The following is a 23,808-nucleotide window of genomic DNA, read 5'->3' as shown; positions in this document are numbered from 1 at the left end:
CCCAACACTGAACCCTGAGGGACTCCACTAATAACATTAGCCCACAAAGAGCAGTGTCCATTGATTACCAATCTCTGTCTTCTCCCACTCAACCATCCCTTTATCTATAGCAGCAATTTGCCTCCAATGCCACACTGCTCCAATTTTTGCAGCAGTCTTCGATGTGCAACAGTATCAAAGCCTTTCTAAGGTCCAAATATATGATATCAAAGTTATTCCCTGCATCCAGTTCCTTTGTGACCACATCATAGTATCCAATCAAATTGGTCAGGCAAGACTTTCCCTAAAGAAAACCATGCTGTGTCCGAGCTATAACTGAAGTCTTCTCTCGATGATACTGCAGTGCTTCTTTAACTAGTGCCGCTATTAATTTTCCTGGAAGTTAAACTAACAGATTTATAATTACTTGTGTTGCCCTTTGATCCTCCTTTGTGAATTGGGGTCACATTTGTACATCTCCAGTCCATGGGTACCTCCCCTGAGTCCAAAGAAGCTCTCATAATTATGGCTAAGGGTTTGCCATATGGCACCATTTTGGAGCTTATGGGATCCTCATAGGTGGGTGGGCAGGTAACTTGGTGTTGCAATGAAGACAACCCAGTTGTGAAGTTTACATTTAGATTACAACCTAACCCGAGGCTCTAGCCCTAAATTGTGTTGTTATCTAATTATTTTACACCATCAGGCATTGCTAATATTGTATCATTGCACATGATAGCAGTAACTCCAGTTTAACTTATCAACTGTGTAGTACTACACTCAGGGTAGTGGAGACTGAAAAAGACCTGAGGGTAATTGTGCAGTCAGACATGAAATTCTCTGAACAGTGCAGACATGCTGCCAGGTCAGTTCATGGGGTTTTGTCAATGATATACAGAAACTCTGCTAGCAGGAATGATTATCCCTTTGTATAAGGCCATGGTTAGGCCTATATGCAGTGCTCTCATATGCGGATGACTTGAAAATATACAAAACCATCAAAACAACACAAGATTGTGAATCACTGGAAAATGGACTAGACACCATCACCCGATGGATCACAAACAATGGTCTAACACTAAACTTAAACAAATGCTGCACCATGTCTGTCACAGACTATCACAAAAAACACAAGATTAATTATCCCTATAAAGCTAATAATCATGAGCTATTGAGAATACATGAGGTTTCAGATTTGGGAGTATGGTTTTCTGAGAGGGGAAACTTCAACACACATGTAAACAAAACTACAGCTAAGGCCTCCAAATCCCTTGGACTGGTTAAAAGAATCTGCTTCGATTTCACCAATGTACAGCTCATAAAAACTGCCTGCATAATGATCATCAACCCAATTCTAGAATATGCCTCACAAATCTGGAATCCTCACACCAAAATTCTTAAAAAACAACTGGAACATATTCAGAAATCCATAGTCAGATTCCTGGTGTACAAATCTAGGTTGGAATTGAACACAAAATCCTACAATGAATGGTGCATTCACTTCGGGATTGTACCACTCTACCAAAGAAGAGCTGCGGCGGACTGCAAATTCCTAATGCATCTTGTGGCTGGCAAGTCCGAGCTGCTCTACCTCATCAACTTCAGCTGTCCTCCAAGAGTCTTGAGAAGACAAAATATTCTGGCACAAGAGCCATTCAGAACTGATCAACTCAGATTCCATTACTTCAACAGAACTGCAAAATTGCTGAATGAATCCAACATTGATATCCTAAATGAAAACATTAATATAAAAAAAGAGCTACAAAGGTTTTTCAATCAAACTAATAGAGAATGAAAATAAATGACTAATTTAATAATAACAACAATAATAATACTATAAAGATAGGTATACTTAGCTTTAACATAAAAAAAAAAAAAAAAATTACTTAATACTTAATTTGAATAAAATACTTAATGTGAACTATCAAGAAAAGAAAACAACAAAATGCTTAGAAATACTAATTTCTCTGTTACCACAGCTTTGCTAAAATGCAAATCGCTTGTAACGCATGATATGCATTGTATATGTTGTAAATTGACCTTGTATATTTAAAATTGTGTACAGATTGTAAATAGAAGGATTACTATATTTATACTGTCAAATTCCTCATCTGTAAGGCTTCGGCTGTTTTGGAGTAATAAATAAATAAATAAATATACAAAAGTGACCCTCTTACAACTGAAGAAGAACTACTGGGTCCAGCCTGTCATATTCAATAAACTCATTTTGTCTGGCATCATTAAATGCCCCAAAGGCAAAAAGGGAGGAAAAAGAAGGAACCACAACCACAGCATTACATTGAGCACCACTTAGAGTGGCGATTATGGTCTAGAAATAAACCAAGGGTTGGTTTATTTCTAGACCATACCTCTCCATCTGCTGTTGTAAAGCCATGGCTTGGCTTTACAACAGCAGATGGAGAGGCCAAGTGTAAAAAAATACCTGTAAGAATTACGCCCCGGAATCCTTATGCATATCAAACTAAAGCAATTAAGACTAATGACATTGCTGTGGACAATTGAAAGCAAAGGGAAACTATGCAAAAATACAGGAAAACATACCTAAGGGAAAATCAACTAAATAAGCCACCTCTACAGGTTAAAACTCTCTTTTTTTTCCTTTTTTTTTTATGTGAACCCCAAACACGAGAGGTATTAGAACCTATAGTACTTAGTACCGTGCTTGGGTTTGAGGTTAAGAAGACGAAAGAAGATATTTGTTGACATTGGACTTGAACTTCTGTAGATTATAATTTTCAGGAAATACGTATGAAGGAAGGTTGTTCCAGAAAACGGCAGTTGAATGAATAAATGAGGAAGATGAAAAGTTGGTTCTATGGGTTTGAAGTTGGACAGTAAATGGATGTTGGCTGGTGGCGGCACGTGTTCGGACTGCTTTGAAAGAGAGAGCAGGAATTATAGAAGCCAATTCAGAGGAACAGTGCTCATGGAAGTATCTGTAGAAGAGGCATGCAGCAGAAACAGTGCGTCTATGAGAAAGCGAGTGGAGAGACTGTGTTAGAGATGAATCATTAATTAACCTAACTGCCCTCTTCTGAATGGAATCAAGAAGCCGGAGAGAGGTTTTGGGGGCACCACCCCAGATATGGGAACAATATTCCATGGCAGGGCGAATTTGCGATTTATACAGAGTGAGCAGCTGTTTGGAAGAAAAGTAACGCCGAGAGCGAAAGAGAAAACCAAGTTTTTTAGATGCAGAGGAAGCAATATTTGTAATGTGCTTGTGCCAAGAGAGATTAGAAGTCAGGGTAATCCCCAAAAGAGATATATCATTTTGCCTAGAAATCGGAGTGTCACTAAAGATAAGCATAGGAGTAGAAGAATCCTTTTTGCGAGATATAAGACAAGACTGAGTTTTAGAAGGGTTGAAATCAACTAAGTTGTCTTTGCCCCACTGGAGAATTACCTGAAGATCGGCATTTAAGGAATTGGTAGCAGATTTTCGAGAAGTTGAAGCTGATTGAGCAGGACAAGGTTTCTCAAAATGGAAAGTTGAATGCAATGTGCTATCATCGGCAAAACTATGGATAGGATTTCCAGTCAATGGAAGAAGGTCATTGATATACAAGAGGAAAAGAGTGGGGGAAAGAACTGAACCTTGGGGGACACCGGCATTAGTGGAGAAGTTAGAAGACAGAGAGCCATCTACCATCACCCTCAGTGAGTGATCAGAGAGAAAACTGGATAACCAATTACTAAAAACAGTTGGCAAACCATAAGATGGAAGCTTGTTTAGAAGACCTTTATGCCAAACACGATCAAAAGCCTTTGAGATGTCAAGAGCAACTACTTGTGTTTCACCAAACCTTTCCATTGAATTAGTCCATAAATGGGTAACATAAGCCAGAATATCTCCAGTGGATCGACACTGACGGAATCCATACTGGTGATCATTGATCAGACGGAAGGTTTCTAGGTAGTTTAAGAGTTGGCGGTTAATTGATTTCTCCATTACTTTAGAAAGAGTAGAAGTAATTGAAATTGGGATGATAATTGGATGGGAGGGATTTGTCACCCTTTTTAGGAACTGGCTGGATATGAGCAAATTTCCAAGCAGAAGGAAAAACACCTTTGGAATAAGAAAGTGAAAAAAGGCGGCAAAGAATAGGAGTAAGTTCAGGAGCACAGGTTTTGAGAACTAGTGGAGAAATACCATCAGGACCTGGAGCTTTCTTAGCATCAAGATTCATCAAAATCCTTCTGATATCCTTTTGACGGAAGACCACAGGAGGCATTGAATGGAGCGTGTTGGGAATGGTGGGAGGTGTTTTACCAAGGTCATTAATACATGAGCTGGAAGAAAAATGGGATGCTAGCAGGTCAGCTTTATCCTTGGCTGAAGTGGCAACAGAACCATCTGGTTTGGACAGAGGTGGGAGCAAAGATGGGCAAAAGTTGCGGCCAATAGCTTTGGCAAGAGACCAGAATGCTCGGCTACCATTAGGGCAAGAAGCAAGTTTTCTACTCTTAGCCTGTTCAAACTCTAGTTTGGACTGGTTAATAACTGCTTTACAACTGTTGCGAGCTTTGGTGTAGGCAGAAAATGAAACTGAAGAATTAGAAACAAGTCAATTACGATATGCAACATTCTTCTCTTGGACAGCCTTAGCACATTTATTGGAAAACCAAGGTTTAGATAAAGGACGAGATTTCAAAGTGGAGTGTGGGATAAAGGATTCCATTCCTGCAAGAATAATTTCACTGACACGATCTGAGCAAACGTTGACATCAGAAATTTTGAAACAGTAATCCGACCAAGGAAAAGAAGAAAAGAAGTCTCGCAGGTCATCCCATTTTGCATTCTTGTAATGCCAAACAACACATGGTCGGGAATAGCCATGAGATAAAGGTTCCATTGGAGAAGGGACAATCACCAAGTTGTGATCTGAAGTGCCTAAAGGACCTATCACTTCGACCGTGTACTTAGAAGGTTGTTTGTGAGAAAAAGATCAAGCGTATTGGCTGTATGATTAGGATTGTCCGGTATTCTTGTAGGTAAATGAAAAATCTGTGCTAGGTCATTAGTAATTGCAAAAGCCTCAGCATCTCGACCTGCTGGGTCAGTGTGACTAGAAAACGGAAGCCAGCTGGAGTTGTGAACATTAAAATCACCAAGGAAAATTACTTCACTGTTAGGAAAGTTGGACTGGAGAAAGTCAAGTTGCAAAGAGAGGAAGTCAAAGAGCTCCAAGTGATTAGTGGAGTTGGGAGAACGGTAGAGACAACAGATGAATTTGACACAATGAGGTAGAGAGATTTTAAGCCAGAGAAGATCAAAGAGAGGAGATTCCAAATTGCCAAGTCTCTGACAGGGAATATCAGAACGGACATATGCACAAGTACCACCTTTGAGGCGAAAGGAATCATACAGCGAATAATTTTGGCATCTGAGATGAGCAGTAGATGAATCAACCGATAACTGAGATTCTGTCAGAAAAAGTACATGGGGTTTGGCAGACTGCAAGTGGAAATGGACATCGTTAAGATTAGAATAGAGATCACGTATATTTGTGAAATGAATTAGGAAGTCCTTGGGAGGTTTAGATCTTTTCGCAGATAATCTTGCTCTATTAGTTTGACAATTCATGGTGTATTCAATAGTAAGGAAAAGTAGGTGGGACATGCTGTATGAAGGAATGAAATTTTTGGATATGGCGTACATGTGGTAAGAATATACCCAGATCCTTGACATAACGTGGCCTCGACAATGCTCCCCGCATACACACTACTCGGACTCCGTCCAGTCACTATCTGGCAGAGTAGAGGCAGCAAGATTATACACTAGCTGATCCGGAAGCTTCCTAGAGAGTTACCAATAGGTTCAGTCCGGTGTACTAACTAGCGGCCGGCCTGCGAACACCGTTTTAGAGCTGTACCCTCGAAATGTAAGGAATATTGGATCTCGCTACGACGTTCATCATAACCTCAAAAGTCATCAATCATACTGCATGATGGAAGAGATAGGGAAAGGTTGACCGGAACTTAGCTCTAGAGACTAAACATGGGTTCCACCATTTCAAGCCTCCAATAAGCAAAGTGGTGGTATTTCACCGGTTGATGAGAGTCATCTACCACCTAGTACTGCCTGGTAACATAGAGGGGCGGCATTCCTCCATGTGGTGTGGGCGCCGCACCTCGACCCCTGCTTACGTTGGTTCACACCTGGGTGGTCACCCACCATGTACTTGTGCATGGAGGTTATACCCAGGATTACTAACAGTCCCACCATCGTGAAGGTGCAAGCAGAGGATTTGGCTGTCACAGACCCTCCGGACTTCGTCGAAATTGGGTCAACTTGACTTGAGTGTCGCCCGAATATCAGTTCCATCAGCGTTTTAGACTCCCAGATAGCAAGTATAGCTTGTCTGGCATATCTGAGAGAATGTCTGTGACAACCTCAAGGACCATCTTGTAGAACATCAGATGTATTTGGAATAAAATCCCCACTCTGGAATCCATAACACTGTCTAATTTCTATGATCTTATCCTACTCACGGAAACCTGGAATTCGTCTGAACAAGAAGATTTCATTATCCCTTCAATCACCAACTACAACCTTGCAGCGAGAGCCACAAAAAAAAAAAAAAAAAAAAAAGGTGGAGGAACCGTCATCTTCCTGAAGAATTCGTTTGTGATAGCATCAGAATCCAAATGCCCCTCATCTACCTTCGAGGCAATCCACATCAGAACAAAATTGTCAAATAACTTTCTGGACATCATATCGGTCTACATACCTCCTAAGTCCTCCATGGAAAGATATTCTGAATCTGTAAACTGGGCTATCACAAAAATCTCAAAACACAACTCCATCATTATTGGCGGGGATTTTAATTTGCTGCTACCATCTGTCTAAATTTGTAACATCACACTTTGAAAGCCTAAATTTCATCACCCACCATAGGTAACAACACGCTCAACCAAATCTTCTCTAACGCTCCTATGTTGTCTGAACTTTCACTCTCGATTGCATTAGAATCTGATAATGATCCAATTTCAAAAATACTGACTTCAAAATCCCATCCCAGAGTGAAAAGAATCCAGTCTACAAAAAGAGATCATTTTACATGAAACATTTAAAACAGCACATCTGTCTAGAGCTGCTAAGCCCTAGACAGATGGGACCCCTAGACAGACTACCCCTGGGACAGTTTAGTCAACTGTCCTACAGAATTGGCATACACCTTCTCAACTTGGTTGGTGTCAATCTCAAAAATTGCAGCATCAAAAATCACCTCTGCTTTCAATTCAAATGTTTGGTGGACACCACAACTTGAGTCCCTTTTCAAATTAAGCAAAAGTCTTTCAGGAACTTTAAAAAATCTAACCCGGGAAAACAATTATCTAAATTTCTTAGCCAGTGTGTTTATTAGTGCCAGTGTGTACAACAATATCACCTTTTGTGCCCTTATAAGTTGATATCAGCCCAACAATGTCATCAACTTTTGCCCCTGGCAGACATACTCTGGTCCTGTTCCACCTCTCCTTTATGCATAATATATTCCGTCTCCCTGACAATAGAGTAACTGACAATAACTAGTTCCTGTGGGATCAGCACATTCTGCCTTGGAGATTTCCGCCCTGTTGCCTTGCCTGATGCACAAGAGTTAGCTCTGGCATTGAGTTGGGCAGCTGAGAGCAGTTGAGATGGGCCCCTCATATTAATTTCTTTGAGGGCATACCTATACCTCATACTATACCTCAACTTTCATAGACGCCCATCAGAATGCTGAGATGGTACCTAATTTTTCACAGTCTCTACACCTAGCCCACACAAAGACATCCTCATTGGCTAGATCATGTCCTGTTCTTAACAGGTCTGCAAACATTTCACATTTTGTACATTGTTTTAGACTGCAATGCATTGGAGAATCACCCCCTTTGGTTCTCCCCACAAGCCACAGCACTCTGGCTATTCTGTGAATGCTGCTTTGCTGCTCTAGTCTGGGTCATTATTCCGTTAAGTATAATTTAATTAACAATGAACTTTAATAAGATTAATAAATTTTACTGATTAAATGATAATACTATACTAATCTAACAGATTACTAATACAGTGCTATGTTTTTCACTATCTAGTCTTATGTTAAACCTTACAGTGTTCCGTATCGTATAACAATGGTGGCAAGTTACGAACATAAAATCTAGGGACACTGAGTATTAACTTTCAAAATCACTATCTAAATTCAAAAATAACCCACAGAGCTTGGCTAGAACTATAAAGCTACTTATAGATAATAATTTAGTATAACAATTAAGTCAATAAAATAACTAAATATAAATGAAAACCTAGCATTCGCTGGAGGTGCAGAAATCTTGTTCAACGTGGTAATAACCTCGTACCCCAAAACGGGGAGGGGAACAAAAGAGTGATCTTAAGAAAGTATGAATAGTGACAAATGATACATGAAATCAAGCTTATAAAGCATCAGCCCAAAAAAAAAATTTCCCACATCACCTACCCATCCCACCCAATAGGTTGTCTAGTTCTTACTTGAATATAATCAAATTACCAATTTTCACAACAACAGATGGAAGTTTGTTTCCCTCAATCAACCACCAGATGAATTTCTGGTGGTTGATTGAAGGTTGATTGGTTGATGAATTTCTGGTGGTTGATTGAAGATCAACAACAGATGACCAAATAAATTGATGACCCCTCAAGTGTGCAGTCCGAGCAAGAAAGAAAGTGCAATCAGGTTTGAGCTTGCTCAATCCTCTCAAAGCCTTAAACACCTCAACCAGAACATCTTGCAGTGCCTAGCCTCCAGATACTGCAATTTTCAGAAATAAAGCCTTTCTTGGTAAGAGCACCCTTTATTCCACCACACCAATCTTGTTACCCCTTCTCTGTACTTGTTCCAGCATATCTACATCCTTCCTAAAATGGGGAAGTATGTAGTACTTTAGATGCAACCCAGCCACTACTTGTACAATAGGTTAATTAACTCCTTATCCCTGCTAGCAAAGTTCCTGTATATCATTGACAAAATCCCATGTGCTGTCATGGCAGCCTGTCAGAACTGCTTAGAAAACTTTATACATAAACCACACAATTACCTCCAATTCTTTTTCATTTTCCAATATCCTGAGTGTAGTTCCACACAGTTGGTACATTAATCTGGGGAATTGCTCCTACCTATATTCAGTACCTTGCATTTGTCAATGTTAAACTTCAATTGCCATTTTTCAATCCATCTACCTAATTTTTCTAGATCTCATTGCAATAGCTTACTTTTATTATTGTCATTAACCACCCTGTAAACCTTTGTGTGATCTGCAAACTTTGTATCATCACCAACAAAGCCTGTAATGAATTAAAAGAATTGTATATATACAATTCTTTTAATTCATTACAGCCTTTGTTGGTACACCTCAAACCTTTGATACATTCAAATTTTAAGGAAATCTAAGGCTGAATCCCATAACATACAACACTGATAAGTTTCTAGCTTGGCACAGAATGTGTGTTATTATCTGATATTGACATTACGCTATTTTTCAATGTGGTCTCTGTGTAACACAACACACTTTTCCAGAGTTATTCAAGATTAATGATCCCAGTTTTCTAGTTACTTTCTTGAAGGTCCTGTAAAATGGAATTTGTGGCTGCAATCACCCCATCATCCTAACCTTCCCTATCACTTGATCAATCAAATCCCCTTGTCTATCACCTCACCACCCAAATCACCTTGTATAACCTCATCACCCAAAGTCTCATCTAGAGAAGTTAGTTTTCAGTTTCAAGAACAAATGGAAACCAGATGAAGCTAGATCTGGAGAGGGTATGAGGGTAGAGCACCAATTTGCAGCATTATTGCAGACATGGCAACAGCCAATGTGTGAACAGGTACATTGTCCTGATGAAACAAAACACTTTTAATCAGCTTTACTGATTAAAATTGCTTTTTAATCTGTAAAATTAATCTTTAGTTGCATCTCATAATTTAATTATAAAGTTAGCAAAACACTGTCCTCTTATTGTATGTCCATTTAGAAGGTAATCTACCATTATTATTCAAGGAGACAGATGTCATGACTTTTCCTACCAATGGAAAATGACTTTTCGTATCGACTTGGCCTTCACCAAGTACATTTTCCTGGTGAAACAAAACACCTTTAGTTAGTTGTACTAACCTTTTGCTTGATTGCATCTCATGATTTAATTACTAAGTTAGCACTGCATTTTTACTGTTTGTCCTTTTGGAAGATAACCTACCTTTATCATCCCATGAGATTTGCCTACTGATGAGACTGACTTGGCCTTCTTTGGAGGCAGCAAATCAGTATGCTTCCATTGTTTTGCTCACAGTTTTCCCTTTTGGCTGGTAGTGAAGAAGCTATCTAATCCCGGGGGCTCACATCTGGTGAGTATGGGCTTGGCACACCCAGGGTCTTGAGCTGGATATCATCATTCTTCTCTTTCTTGGTAATTCCCTTCTACTTCTCTCTCTCTCTCTCTCTCTCTCTCTCAGGGTAACTCGGGAACTTTTTTTTTCCTGGTGCAGCATAAACCTCAGGTTTGCTTACACCATATGACTATTAATAATAATAATAATGTTTCATCCACAGTTACATATCTAGCCAAAATGTTTTCAAGATTTGTTTGATAATGAGTAAAAAGTTGCTTTGGACTTTTGATTTCAAGGCATTTCTGAACAGTTAGCAAAAGACAGGACCTATCATGCAGAAACCTTATCATATCTAATTCATTTCACAGAATATTCTACACCCATTTCTCTAGAAGCTATTCATTGATCATCCATCACCATATTGGTGTATAAAACAAGAAAATATTATTGGTTTTCTTTGGTTTTCTTAAGCATTTTCTTACTCTTGAAGGGAGAGCCATTTTATGTTCTGTGAATGGCTGGGTATAGGTCTCAAGGGTGTTAGAAGACATTTTTAAATCTTGTTCATATTTTTGGTTGAAGACCAAAAATTCTGGGTACTACATTATTTTTGTATATATTATTATTAGTAGCAGTAGTAATGGCATATGATGCAAGAAAGCATTAGCAAAAAAAAAAAACAAAAAAAACTACCACATCACCTGTCCATTTGCTCCAGTAACTGTCTAATTCTTCTTTGAATTTATTCAAACTGCCCACTTCCACAACAGATGGAAGTTTGTTCCAACAATCATCATATGCTGGCTGAAGGAAAACCTCCACAGAGCTATCCTGCAACTATCATTCCTCAATTTGAATTTATGCACCCTCATGTGTATAGTCTGAGGAAGAGGAAGAAAGCTATCAACATTGATTTTGCCCAATTGTTCAAAGCCTTAAATGCCTCAATCAGATCACCTTGCAGGTACCTAGTCACTAGATGCTGCAAATTTTGCAGAACAGGTGCCTTTCTTGGTAAACCACCCTTTTGTTCCCTTCACTAATCTTAATACTCTTCTCTGTACTTGTTCCAGCAGTTCTATATCCTTCCTAAAATGAGGCCTCCAATTATACAGTACTCCAGATGCAGCCTAACCATTGCCTTGTACAAAGGGTAATCACCTCCTTATCCCTGCTAGCAAAGTTCCTCTATAACATTGAGAAAAACCCCAAAGATTGTCCTAGCAGCCTTCTGCATTGCTCAGAAAACTTTATATCTGACTACAGGTTAGATAAGAAGTTATTTATGCAATTTTCAGCAATACAAAGAGCAATACAAAGAATGAAGTTTTCTGGGTAATGCACAGCAATTATCACAGGTCTTTCTAATTACCACTACCCTGACCATTATTTTTCAGTCCATAATTTTCATTAGCTACCCTGCCCATCCTTTTTATCATCTGCAAACTTTGAGAGTAAATCCAATATATCTTCATCATCATTTCAATAATTTCAATAAATATTGAAAACAACAATAGGCTCAACAGTGAACTCTGGGGACTTCACAAATAACATTAGTTCATAAAGATCAGGGTCCATTAATAAGCCATATGGTGTAAGGAAGCCTGAGGCTTTTGCTGCACCAGACAAAAAAATTGATGATTATCCTGACAGAGACAGAAGTAGAAAGGAATCACCAAGAATGATGATCTCCAGCTCAGGACCCTGGGTGTGCCAAGCCCATACTCGCAAGATGTGAGCCCCTGGGTCTTCTCCCACTTAACCATCTCTTCATCCGTAGCAGTAAATCGCCCTTAAGGTCACTGTTCCAATTTATACAACAGCTTTTTATGTGCAACAGTATCAAAAGCATTCCTGAAATCCAAGTATATGATATAAAAATTATTTTTTTTTTGCATTTTTTTTTGTTATTGCATCATAATATCCACAGTTAAGGGGCAATCTTGTCTGACCAACCTGATTGGTCAGACAAGATTGTCCCTTAACAAATTGATGCTATGACTGTAGTATAATTGTATTTCCATCTAGATGGTCCTCCTTTAAACGGCAAGGTACCTTTGGTTGAACCAAGGAAGCCAATACCTACCTTAATATTTTGGATAACTGCATGCTCTCTACCATGATTTTTGGCAGTATTTTCTTTTTGTAAAATCCCTCTGTTTCAACAGAAAAAGGATTTTACTAGTACTATGCCATACAGTGGTAGTAAGCCATAGGGCTCAATGGTCCATGAACAACAGAGGATAACTTCTATGCAGAGTGCTGGGATTGCAGAACAGTATGGACGGTGGATTTTTGGCTGCTGTAAAGGGATAAGTATTTTTTAATTTTTAATGTATTCTTTGTTATTTAACACAGTACATTGTGTTTTATGGAGATATTAAATAGGTTCAGTAGCATTTGTTAGCTTCTTATTTTGAATTTAACTGGGAATTTTTGGAAGTTACGACTCCCGGTGTGGGTGCCAATATTGTTGAACTAGCTGCCATATTCTAGTCGATAAGAAATAGCTTAACTTATATATATCTCAAACTGATAGGGTAATACGAAGCACTCTCAAATACGATAGCGTAATACAAATTTCCGCACATCTGTTAGTTTATTATAGTATTAGAAATTAATCAAAAATATCATTAAATTTCATTGTTAATTAAATTGTGTTTAAATGGAAATCATGACCCAGACTAGAGTTGCGAAGAAAAGATCACGGACTAGCGAGAGTGCTGTGGCTCGGGGAAGAAATGAAGGGGGAAATTCTCCAATGCATCACAGTCCCAAAAAATGTGACAATGTGAAATGTTTGCCGACCTTTCTAAAACAGGACATGATCTAGCCAAGGAGAATGCCTTTCTGTGTGCTAGGTGTCTCAGTGTCAAGAAATTAGGCACCAACTCAGTATTCTGATGTGCGTCTATGAGAGCTTGAGGTGTAAGGTAAATGCCCTCAACGAAATTATGAGGGGCTCAACAGGCTCTCAGCTGCCCATCTCAACGACAGAGCTCAGTCCTGTGCATCAGGCAACACAGCGGCAATCTGCAAGGCAGAATGCGATGGTCCCAAAGGAACTAGTTATTGTTGGTGACTCTATTGTCAGGAAGACGGGGAATGTACTAGGTAAGAAGGATAGGCGGAACAGGACCAGGGAATATCTGCCAGGGGCAAAAGTTGATGACGTTGTAGAGCAGATATCATCTTTTCGGGGCACAAAAGGTGATGTGCTTGTACTAGGTTTTTTTTTTATGGTGATGTTGTTGTACTAGTTATTGTTGGTGACTCTATTGTCACAGAAACGGGGAATGTACTATGTAAGAAGGATAGTAGTAGTAGTAATAGTAGTAGTGGCACATGATGCAAGAAAGCAAGTGTAGGAGCTTATGCAACATCAGCCAAAAAAAAAAAAAAAAAAAATCACGCCATTACCTCCAAATGCCTGTCCAGTTCCTCCTTAAATTTATTTAACCTATCAACTTCCACAACGACAGATGGAAGTTTGTTCCAGCAATTAACCACCTGCTGGCTAAATGCAAATTTCCGCACATCTATTCTACATCTGTCCTTTCTTAATTTGAACTTATGTCCCCGTAGGTTGGTAATCTGAACAAGTGGAAGGATCCCATCAGAATTCAGCGTGCTCAACCCATTCAAGGCCTTATAGACCTCAATCAGATCACCGCGCAGGTGCCTAGTCTCCAGCCACTGCAATTTGCAGAACTTAAGCCTCTCTTGGTAAGAGAATCCCTTCATTCCCCCCACCAATCGTGTTGCTCTTCTCTGTACACGCTCAAGCAAATCTACATCCTTCCTAAAATGAGGCCTCCAGACCTGTACACAGTACTCAAGGCGTGGCCTGACCATTGCCTTATACAGAGGGACAATCACCTCCTTTTCCCTGCTAGCAAAATTCCTATATATCATTGACAAAACCCCATGACCCGCCCTAGCAGCCTGTCTGCACTGCTCAGAAAACTTCATATCTGACTGCACAATTACTCCCAGGTCTTTTTCATTTTCTACCACCTTAAGTGTAGTACCACACAGTTGGTACGTTTCTCTGGGGTTACTTCTACCCATATGCAGTACTTTGCATTTGTCAAGGTTGAACTTCAGTTGCCACTTCTTAGCCCATCTGCCCAAATTATCTAGATCCTGTTGCAGTAGCACACTGCCATTACTGTCATTAACAACCCTGCCAACCTTTGTGTCATCTGCAAACTTCGACATTAAGCCTGATATACATTCATCAATATCATTGATAAATACACAAAACAACAGTGGACCCAACACCGAACCCTGTGGGACTCCACTAATAACATTAGTCCACGAAGAGCAGCACCCATTGATTACCACCCTCTGTCTTCTCCCACTTAACCATCCTTTTATCCATTGTAGCAACTTACCCTTAATACCATTCTGCTCCAATTTGTACAGTAGTCTTCCATGCGCAACAGTGTCAAAAGCTTTCCTGAAATCCAAGTATATGATATCAAAATTATTTTTTGCATCCAGTTCCTTTGTGACCACATCATAATAACCAATCAAATTTGTCAGACAAGACTTTCCCTTAACAAACCCATGCTGTGTTTGAATTATTGCTACAGTCTTGTTTAGATGATCCTGCAATGCATCTTTAACCAGCGACTCCATTATTTTACCCAGAACAGAAGTTAAACTAACTTGTCTGTAATTACTCGTGTCACCCTTCGATCCACCTTTGTGAATTGGGGACACATTTGCACATCTCCAGTCCGTGGGAACCTCCCCTGAGTCCAAGGATGCTCTCATAATTATGGCTATGGGTTTGCTTAGTTGCTTTGCCGCCTCCTTTAAAATAACTGGATAGATCCCATCCACCCCAGGTGCCTTTCTTATGTTTAACTTCAACAATTTCTCCTCCACTTTGCTCTCAGTTATTACAAAATCATTAAGCAAACTGCTACAATTTGATAACCTTCTTCCATTTTCAAATTGTAATAATTCCTCACATGTGAATGTAGATGCAAAATACTCATTCAGTTTGTTTGCTATCTGAGCAGGATCATCAACAGTCGAACCATCGATGTCAAGTGGACCAATCATATTCAGCCCCTTCCTTTTAGAGTTTATATAAGTAAAGAAATCCTTGCTGTTTTTCTTAGCATCCTTTGCCAAAGATTTCTCGTAATCCGCCTTCGCCTGCCGAACCTCCTTTGTGACCTGATTACAGACTAGCTTATATCTGCCACAGGCTTCTGCGTCACCTGATAATTTATATGCATCCATGCATTTTTCTTCTCTGTCACGAGTCTCATTAGTTCATTTGATAGGCAGAACAGGACCAGGGTATATCTGCTAGGGGCAAAAGTTCATGATGTTATAGAGCAGATATCATCTTTTCAGGGCACAAAAGGTGATGTTGTTGTACACGTTGTAACTAAGGGCACTAAGGTGTGCAAATTTACTCAACAAGTACAGGTCAATGTTAAAAAAAGTTGTGAGTTAGGGTTGAATGTGAAATTTTATGCAATTCTGCCCAGACACGATAGGAGGGAGTATATGATGAGAGCCTTGTCAATCAATTCAGCCTGGGAGAGATTGTACAAGGCTCAAGGGGTAGAATTTTTTTTCAGCCTGGTTTGTTAACAGGAGAGACTGCTTCTACAGAGATGGGATACATTTAAATACAAATAGAAAGGGTGCAAGAATATTTGCTGATGCTATTGAGGCAGTGCTAAGTGGGTCGGAAAACTGCTAGCATGGGGGGGATACATAGACTAAAAGGTTAACAGTGGCCGGAGGCAGAGGCAAAAGCGATTCTTGCACTGCTTCTTTAGAAGGGGCAGCAGACTGGAAAGCAAGGTAATGGAGATTTCCAGGACTGCTGGGGGTCATAGTGGAACAAGTAAATTCATGGGCTGTGTTAGAGAGGCTAGGAGCACGAATAGGTGCATGTACACTTCCATGTACACCAATGCTAGGAGTATAGTTAATAAACTTCAAGCTCATCAATGCACTTCAAGCATTGATGAGCTTGAAGTCAAGACATCAAAGGCAGATATTGTTGGGATATCAGAGACGTGGTGTCACACAGATATAGGCAGTGCAGAGTTGGAATTTGGGGAGTACAATGTGTATAGGAACGATAGACAGGATAGGAAGGGAGGAGAGGTTATGCTGTTAGTTAAGAAACAAATAAAATCTAAGGCAGTGCATCCAATCGATGCTGGTGGAGAATGCAGTGTTCAGTATGTTTGGCACTGGGAAAGGGAAAATGAGAGTAGCTGTGTGTGTTATAGAATGAGCAATTCTGTGCAGAGAAATAGAGTGGGCCAGTAAATCAGAATGTCTTATAATGGGAGATTTTAACTTTCCAGATATTGACTGGAACTTGTAGATCGGTCACTCGCACATTAGCAAGTCTTTTATGGATTTATTGGATGACAGTTTTCTACAGAAACATGTTCAAGAGGCAACCAGAGGGAGTAATACTCTTGATCTGATTATCAGTAGTGATTCTTCATGCATTAAGAATCGGCAGATAAAGGAACCACTGGGCAACAGTATTCACAATGTATTGATGTGGAAATTAGTTAAAGATGCTGCTGACGAGGCTAGTGGGAGCCAGACATGTTCAAAGCCTCTAAGTGGATTTTCTTATTTATTGATTTGAAATTATCGTTTTTCTAAAACTTTTGATTAAAATTTAGTAGTATAGCATTATTTTGTGTTTTTCTGATTAATCTGGTGTATTTATTCTTTACTCGGCCTTGTAATTGCATAAAATTATCGGTAAGGGTATCAAATCCATTTGCTGAAGCTCCGCTGAACAAGAAGTTTTTTAGCACATTTAGCCGCTTTATTGACCAATTGATACATCAAATTATTTTCTATAAGTAGCTTATAGACCTAGTCGGGATCGCTAGTTCATTCTAAATTGAGACAGCGAGATTTAGAAATTAATTACTGTTTGTAACTTGTGCCATTGTTATACAATACATGATATCCCGAACTAGACAGCATTAGTATAGTACAGTATATAATATAATATTGTCAATTAATCAGCAAAATCTACTAATTTTGTAAATTTTCGTTGTCAATTAAATTGACAACTAAATACATATAACTACTTAGATTACAAACGAAACATAATTAATTAATACATAACTTGATACAGAAGTTATGCAAAAAGAACTCGTAGATAATATTTGTTACTGAAAAATATATATAGCATTACAAAAGTGTTGGGATACAAGTTTAGGGTTATAATTTTTGCACTGAAATTGAAATTTTATAGAAATTAAATCGAAATCATGACAGACCAGAGCAGCAAAGCCAAAGGCTCAAGCTAATGGGAGTGCTGTGGCTCAGAGGAGAAATGAGGGGGGCAGTTGCCCTCTGAATCACAGTCTTTTAAAATGCACTGCTTGCATGATATTTGTGGAGCAATCGGGTACGGGACATGATATTGTCATGGGGGATGTCTTTGTGTGTGCGCGATGCAAGGAGTGTAATGAAATCAGGCGACAACTCAGCGTTGTTATGGGCCTCTATGAGAGCTTGAAGGACATGGCGAATGCCTTCAAAGGATTTAAAGTGAGGGCCCATCAAGCTCTCAGCTGCCCACATCAATGCCAGAGCCTGCACCTGGTCGTCACGCAACAAAGCGGCAATCCCAAAGGCAGAATGCGCTGGTCATACAGGAACTAGCAGTTGTTGGTGACTCTATTTTCAGGGAAACGGGGAACATGCTTTGTAAAAAGGATAGGTGGAATAGGACCAGAGTATTTCTGCCAGGGGCAAAGGTTGATGACGTTGTAGAATGGATATCATCTTTTAAGGGCACAAAAGGTGATATAGTTCTACACGTTGACACAAATAATATTAACAGTAGGAGACCGGCAGAGTTAATTAACAAGAACAAGTCACTGTTGAAAAAAAGCCATGAATTAGGTTTGAATTTAAAAGTGTCTGCAATTCTGCCCAGACACGATAGGAGGGAGTATATTACGAGAGCCTTGTCAATCAATTCGGCCCAGGAAAGATTGTGCAAGGATCAAGGGGTAGATTTTTTTTCAGCCTGGACTGTACTTGTTAACAGGAGAGATTGCTTCTACAGGGATGGGATACACTTAAATAGAAAGGGTGCAAGAATAATTGCTGATACTATCAAGGCAGTTTTATGTGGGTCAGAAAACTGCTAGCTTGAGGGGGGGGATACTAGGACCAATAGATTAACAGTTGCCACTGGCAGAGGTGAAAGAGATTCTTGCACTGCTTCTATTAGAATGAGCAGCAGCCTGGAAAACAAGGTGCAGGATATTTCAGAGACTGCTGGGAGTCATGGCGGTACAAGTAAACACATGGGTTGTGTTAGGGTGGCTAAGAAAAAGAACAGGTGCATGTATACTTGTGAGTACACCAATGCTAGGAGTTTTGTAAATAAATTTGATGAATTTGTGGTATTGCTCAAAGCATCAAAGGCAGATATTGTTGGGATATCAGAGACGTAGTGTCACACAATTTATAAGAAAGGCAGAACTGGAATTTGGGGAGTACAATGTATACAGAAAGGATAGACAAGATAGGAAAGGCGGAAGGGTTATGCTATTAGTTAAGAAACACATAAAATCCAAGGAAGTGAAGGCAGTCGACATTGCCGAACAGTGCAGTGTCGAGTCAGTTTGGTGTGACATGAGCACTGGGAGATCAATATTCAGAGTAGGAGTGCGCTACAGGCCTAATGACTCTGATGAGTATAATAAGAAACTGTACAGGGAAATAGAGTGGGCCAGTAAATCAGAGAGTCTTTTAAAGGGGGATTTTAATTTCCCAGATACTGACTGGAATTTGTGGGTTGGTCACTCACACACTAGCAAGACTTTTGTAGATTTATTGGATGATTGTTTTATACATCAGCATGTTCGGGAGGCAACTAGAGGGAATAATACTATTGATCTGATTATCAGTAGTGATTCTTCATGCATTAAGAATCTGCAGATAGAGGAACCACAAGGTGGCAGTGATCACAGTGTGCTGAAGTGGGATTTACTCAAAGAGGTAACTACCATCAGGGGTAAAGGGAACGGTTATTGTTTTTGTAAAGGCAACTACGATGGTCTCAGACAGTATTTAAATTCTATACAGTGGGACCAACTGATGATGTTACCAACAGCAAACTCAAAATGGGAAGCATTCAAAGAACTTATCTTGGAAGGTACTAGGCTTTACATACCAACTAAGAAATATTGTCCAAGGTTTAGGCCTAAATGGATGTCAGATGAACTAATGAGACATATGGCAGAGAAGAAAAATGCTTGGGATATATATAAATTAACACGTGACACAGAAGTCTATGATAGATATAAGTTGATCTGTAACCAAGTTACAAAGGAGGTTAGGCAGGAGAAGGCACAAGAAAGGCACCTGGGGTGCATGAGATCTATCCAGTTATATTAAAGGAGGCAGCAAAGGAAGTAAGCAAACCCTTAGCCATAATTATGAGAGCTTCCTTGGACTCAGGGAAGGTACCCATAGACTGGAGATGTGCAAATGTGACCCCAATTCAAAGGAGGATCAAAGGCTGACACAAGTAATTATAGACCTGTGAGTTTAACTTCTGTTCCAGGAAAATTAATGGAGGCACTGGTTAAAGAAGCACTGCAGGATCATCTAGACAAGACTTCAGTTATAGCTCAGACACAGCATGGTTTTGTTAAGTGGAAGTCTTGCCTGACAAATTTGATTGGAACTATGATGCGACACAAAAGAACTGGATGCAGGAAATAACTTTGATATCATATGCTTGGATCTTAGAAAGGCTTTTTATACTGTTGCACATGGAAGACTGCTGCACAAATTGGAGCAGAGTGGCATTGGAGGCAAATTGCTGCTATGGATAAAGGGGTGGTTGAGGGGGAGAAGACAGAGAGTGGTAATCAATGGACACTGCTCATCGTGGACTAATGTTATCAGTGGTGTCCCTCAGGGTTCAGTGTTGGGTCCATTATTGTTTTCTGTATTTGTAAATAATACTGATGATGGTATATCAAGCTTAATGTCCAAGTTTGCAGATGATAGAAAAGTTGGCAGGGTTGTTAAGGACACTATTGACGCTAGGCTGCTGCAACAGGATCTGGAAAGGTTGAACAGATGGGCTGAGAGGTGGCAAATGAAGTTTAACATTGTCAAATGTAAAGTACTACATATGGGAAACAGCAACCCCAGAGCAATGTATCAACTCTGTGGTACTACACTGACAGTGTTAGAGAATGAAAAGGACCTGGTGGTAATTGTGCAGGCAGATATGAAGTTCTATGACAGTGCAGACGGGCTGCAAGAGTAGCTCATGGTGTCTTATCAATGATATACAGGAATTTTTCTAGTAGGGATAAGGAGGTAATTATTCCCTTGTATAAGGCAATGATCAGGCCACACCTTGAGTATTGTATACAGGTCTGGAGGCCTCATTTCAAGTAGGATGCGGAGCTGCTGAAACGAGTACAGAGAAGGGCAACAAAGAAAAGCTTACATTTTGCAAATTACGGTGTCTGGAGGCTAGGCACTGGCGAGAGGATCTGATAGAGGTGTATAAAGCCATCAATGGTTTGAGCATGCTCAATGCTGATGGGATTCTGCCTCTTGCTCAGAAAAATCACCTGAGAGGGCATAAATTCAAATTGAGGAAAGACAGATTTAGGATAGATGTCCGGAAATTTGCCTTTAGCCAGTGGGTAGTTGGTTGGTTGGTGGAACAGACTTCCATCCCTTGTTGTGGAAGATGATAGCCTATATATATTTAAGGCTCAGCTGGACAGGTATTTCGGACGAACGGAGGGGTGATGTGGAAGTTTTTTTTTTTTTTTTTCTGGCTGATGCTGCATAAGTTTGCTTTCTTGCATCAAATGCCTCTACTAATGCTAATGCATATAAAGGATCAGGCGACACAGAAGCCTATGGTAGTTATAAACTAGTCTGTAATCAAATCCCAAAGGAGGTTTGGCAGGCGAAGGCAGATTATGAGAAATCTTTTGCATAGGATGCAAAGAAAAACAACAAGGAGTTCTTTACTTATGTAAACTGGCGCCTCCGTAGCCAGGTGGGAAGGAGCAGCAGTGCATAGCACACGCTTCTTGATTAGACCGGGGTTCGAGCCCGTCACCACCAAATACGGAGAATGCGGAAAGGTCAGGGAATGACCACCGCATGTCCCGGAGCAATATGGCCTTAGTTGCTAATGCTCCTAAAAACCAAATAACAAACAACTTATGTAAACTCTAGAAGGAAAGGGATGAATCAGATTGGACCACTTAACATAGATGGGGTTACCATTGATGATCATGCCCAGGTAGCTGATAAACTGAATGAGTATTTTGCATCTACATTCACACATGAAGAGTTATTCAATGATGGGAGTGCCAGAAGTTTATCCAACGCTAACAGGGAGCTAAGTGATTTTCTAATAACTGAGAGCAAATTGGAGGAGAAATTGTTGAAGGAGGCACCTTGGGTGGACGGGATCTATCCCGTTATATTAAAGGAGGCAGCAAAGGAAGTAAGCAAACCCTTAGCCATAATTATGAGAGCTTCGTTGGACTCAGGGGAGGTCCCCATGGACTGAAGGTGTGCAAATGTATCACCAATTCACAAAAGAGTTTCAAAAGGTGACACAAGTAACTACAGACTGTTAGTTTAACTTGTGTTCTAGGGAAAATAATGGAATCACTGATTAAAGAAGCATTGCAGGATCATCCAGCTAAGACTGCAGTAATAGTTAAGACACAGCATGGGTTTGTCAAATGGAGGTCTTGTCTGACCAATTTGATTGGTTATTATGATGTGGTCACAAAGGAACTGAATGCCAAAAATAATTTTGATATCATATACTTGGTTTTCAGGAAAGCTTTTGATACTGTTGCACGTGGAAAACTGCTGTACAAATTGGAGGGGTACGGCATCAAGCGTAAGTTGCTACAATGGATAAAGGGATGATTGAGTAGATGACAACAGAGAGTCAGGCGAAAGCAAAGAAAGTCAACACGAGAATGACGAGAAACATCGTATAACTTATGCAGAACATTAATTTTCCGATACGGCACTCTAGTGCTGGATCAGTAAACAGACGGTAGATGTTATCAGTCTGGAGCAAAGTCGAGAACGGTATATTGATTGACAGGTAGGCATGGCAAACGATGTCCTAATTGGTGCGTGAACACAACATGTGATAACATCAGGTTAGTATCATTTTAGTATCACTCAGAAACACTAATGGTAACTTGCCCTAATGAATGCTTTCCACAATGGTGAAAAAAGGTCAGTTACCTCCACTTGAATCCCATGGGAGTTTGAACCCCTACCGAAATGGAGGGGGTAACCTAACCTTATTTCTTTAGAATCATGTGGACTAGCGAATAATTGTTTATTAACAAAATATTATTTTTTTTAGAATGTACTTTTATTTTTAAAGACACTCATGCGGATACACATCATAAAGTGAATATCAACACCTCGACAGCTATTCACTATATATATATATATATATATAGAATCTTTCTTTCTTTTCTTATATTATTTCCTAACCTAACTTTTAAGGTTAGGTCTCTAAATATAAGGAAACCATTTCTATTATTTCCTAACCTACCATTTAAGGTCAGGTTACAAAATATAACGAAAATAAAGAAACCTTTTCCTTTTTTCTTAACCAAACCTAAATCAATAGTATAGTAAAAACACTCATGAACTCCAAAAATCTGCTTTTAATAATTAGAAAAAAATATAATAAAGAACATAAAAATGTACAGAATGAAACTTTTATTAATTTAGTTTTCATCAAAAAATCAACCAAAGTTTTATTTTCCTTAGAAATTTCTTCCATCTTTAAAAGATTCATTGCTACTATTACTTGTTTACCGCTCATTACAAAGCTATTATGCACCGTTCTTTACTCATAAATACATTATAATGCCAACCAATGACTACACATATCTTGTCCTCTGTCATGCCCACCACCAATCATTTCATCGTTTGCCACGCCTAACTGTCAACCAATATATCCTTCTCGATTTCGGCTCCAGACCGATAACACCTACAGTCTGTTTACCGAGCGAGCAGCACTAGAGTCCGGTGTCAGGAAACTAATTTTCTGCGCAAGTTATCCGACGTTTTTCGTGTTGGCTTTCTTTACCTTAGCCAAGAGTAGTAATCAATGGACACTGCTCTTCGTGGACAAATGTTATTAGTGGAGTTTCTTAGGATTCGGTGATGGGGCCCATTGTTGTTTTGCATATTTATCAATGATATTGATGAAGGTATATCAGGTTTAATGTCCAAGTTTGCGGATGATACAAAGGTTGGCAGGGTTGTTAACGACAGTAATGACAGTATGCTACTCCAACTGGATCTAGATAAGTTGGGAAAATGGGCTGAGAAGTGGCAACTGGAAGTGGCTGAGAAGTGGCAACAAGCTTAAACTAACAGTGTATAAAAG

The 23,808-nt window shown here is 39.6% G+C and overlaps 1 protein-coding gene across 1 annotated transcript in view; it reads right to left on the bottom strand.

Moving 5' to 3' along the window:
- LOC150088287 (cubilin-like) overlaps positions 1 to 23,808 on the bottom strand; it is a 1,623,406-nt gene that overhangs the window by 1,564,238 nt on the left and 35,360 nt on the right. The gene's annotated exons all lie outside the window — the stretch shown is intronic.

Source organism: Mastigoproctus giganteus, chromosome 3, assembly GCF_048544385.1.
Source record: "Mastigoproctus giganteus isolate SK-2022 chromosome 3, ASM4854438v1, whole genome shotgun sequence".
In the NCBI taxonomy this organism is placed as follows: domain Eukaryota; kingdom Metazoa; phylum Arthropoda; class Arachnida; order Uropygi; family Thelyphonidae; genus Mastigoproctus; species Mastigoproctus giganteus.
Note: the sequence above shows the minus strand (reverse complement) of the source record. Positions and strands in the feature narration are given on the sequence as shown.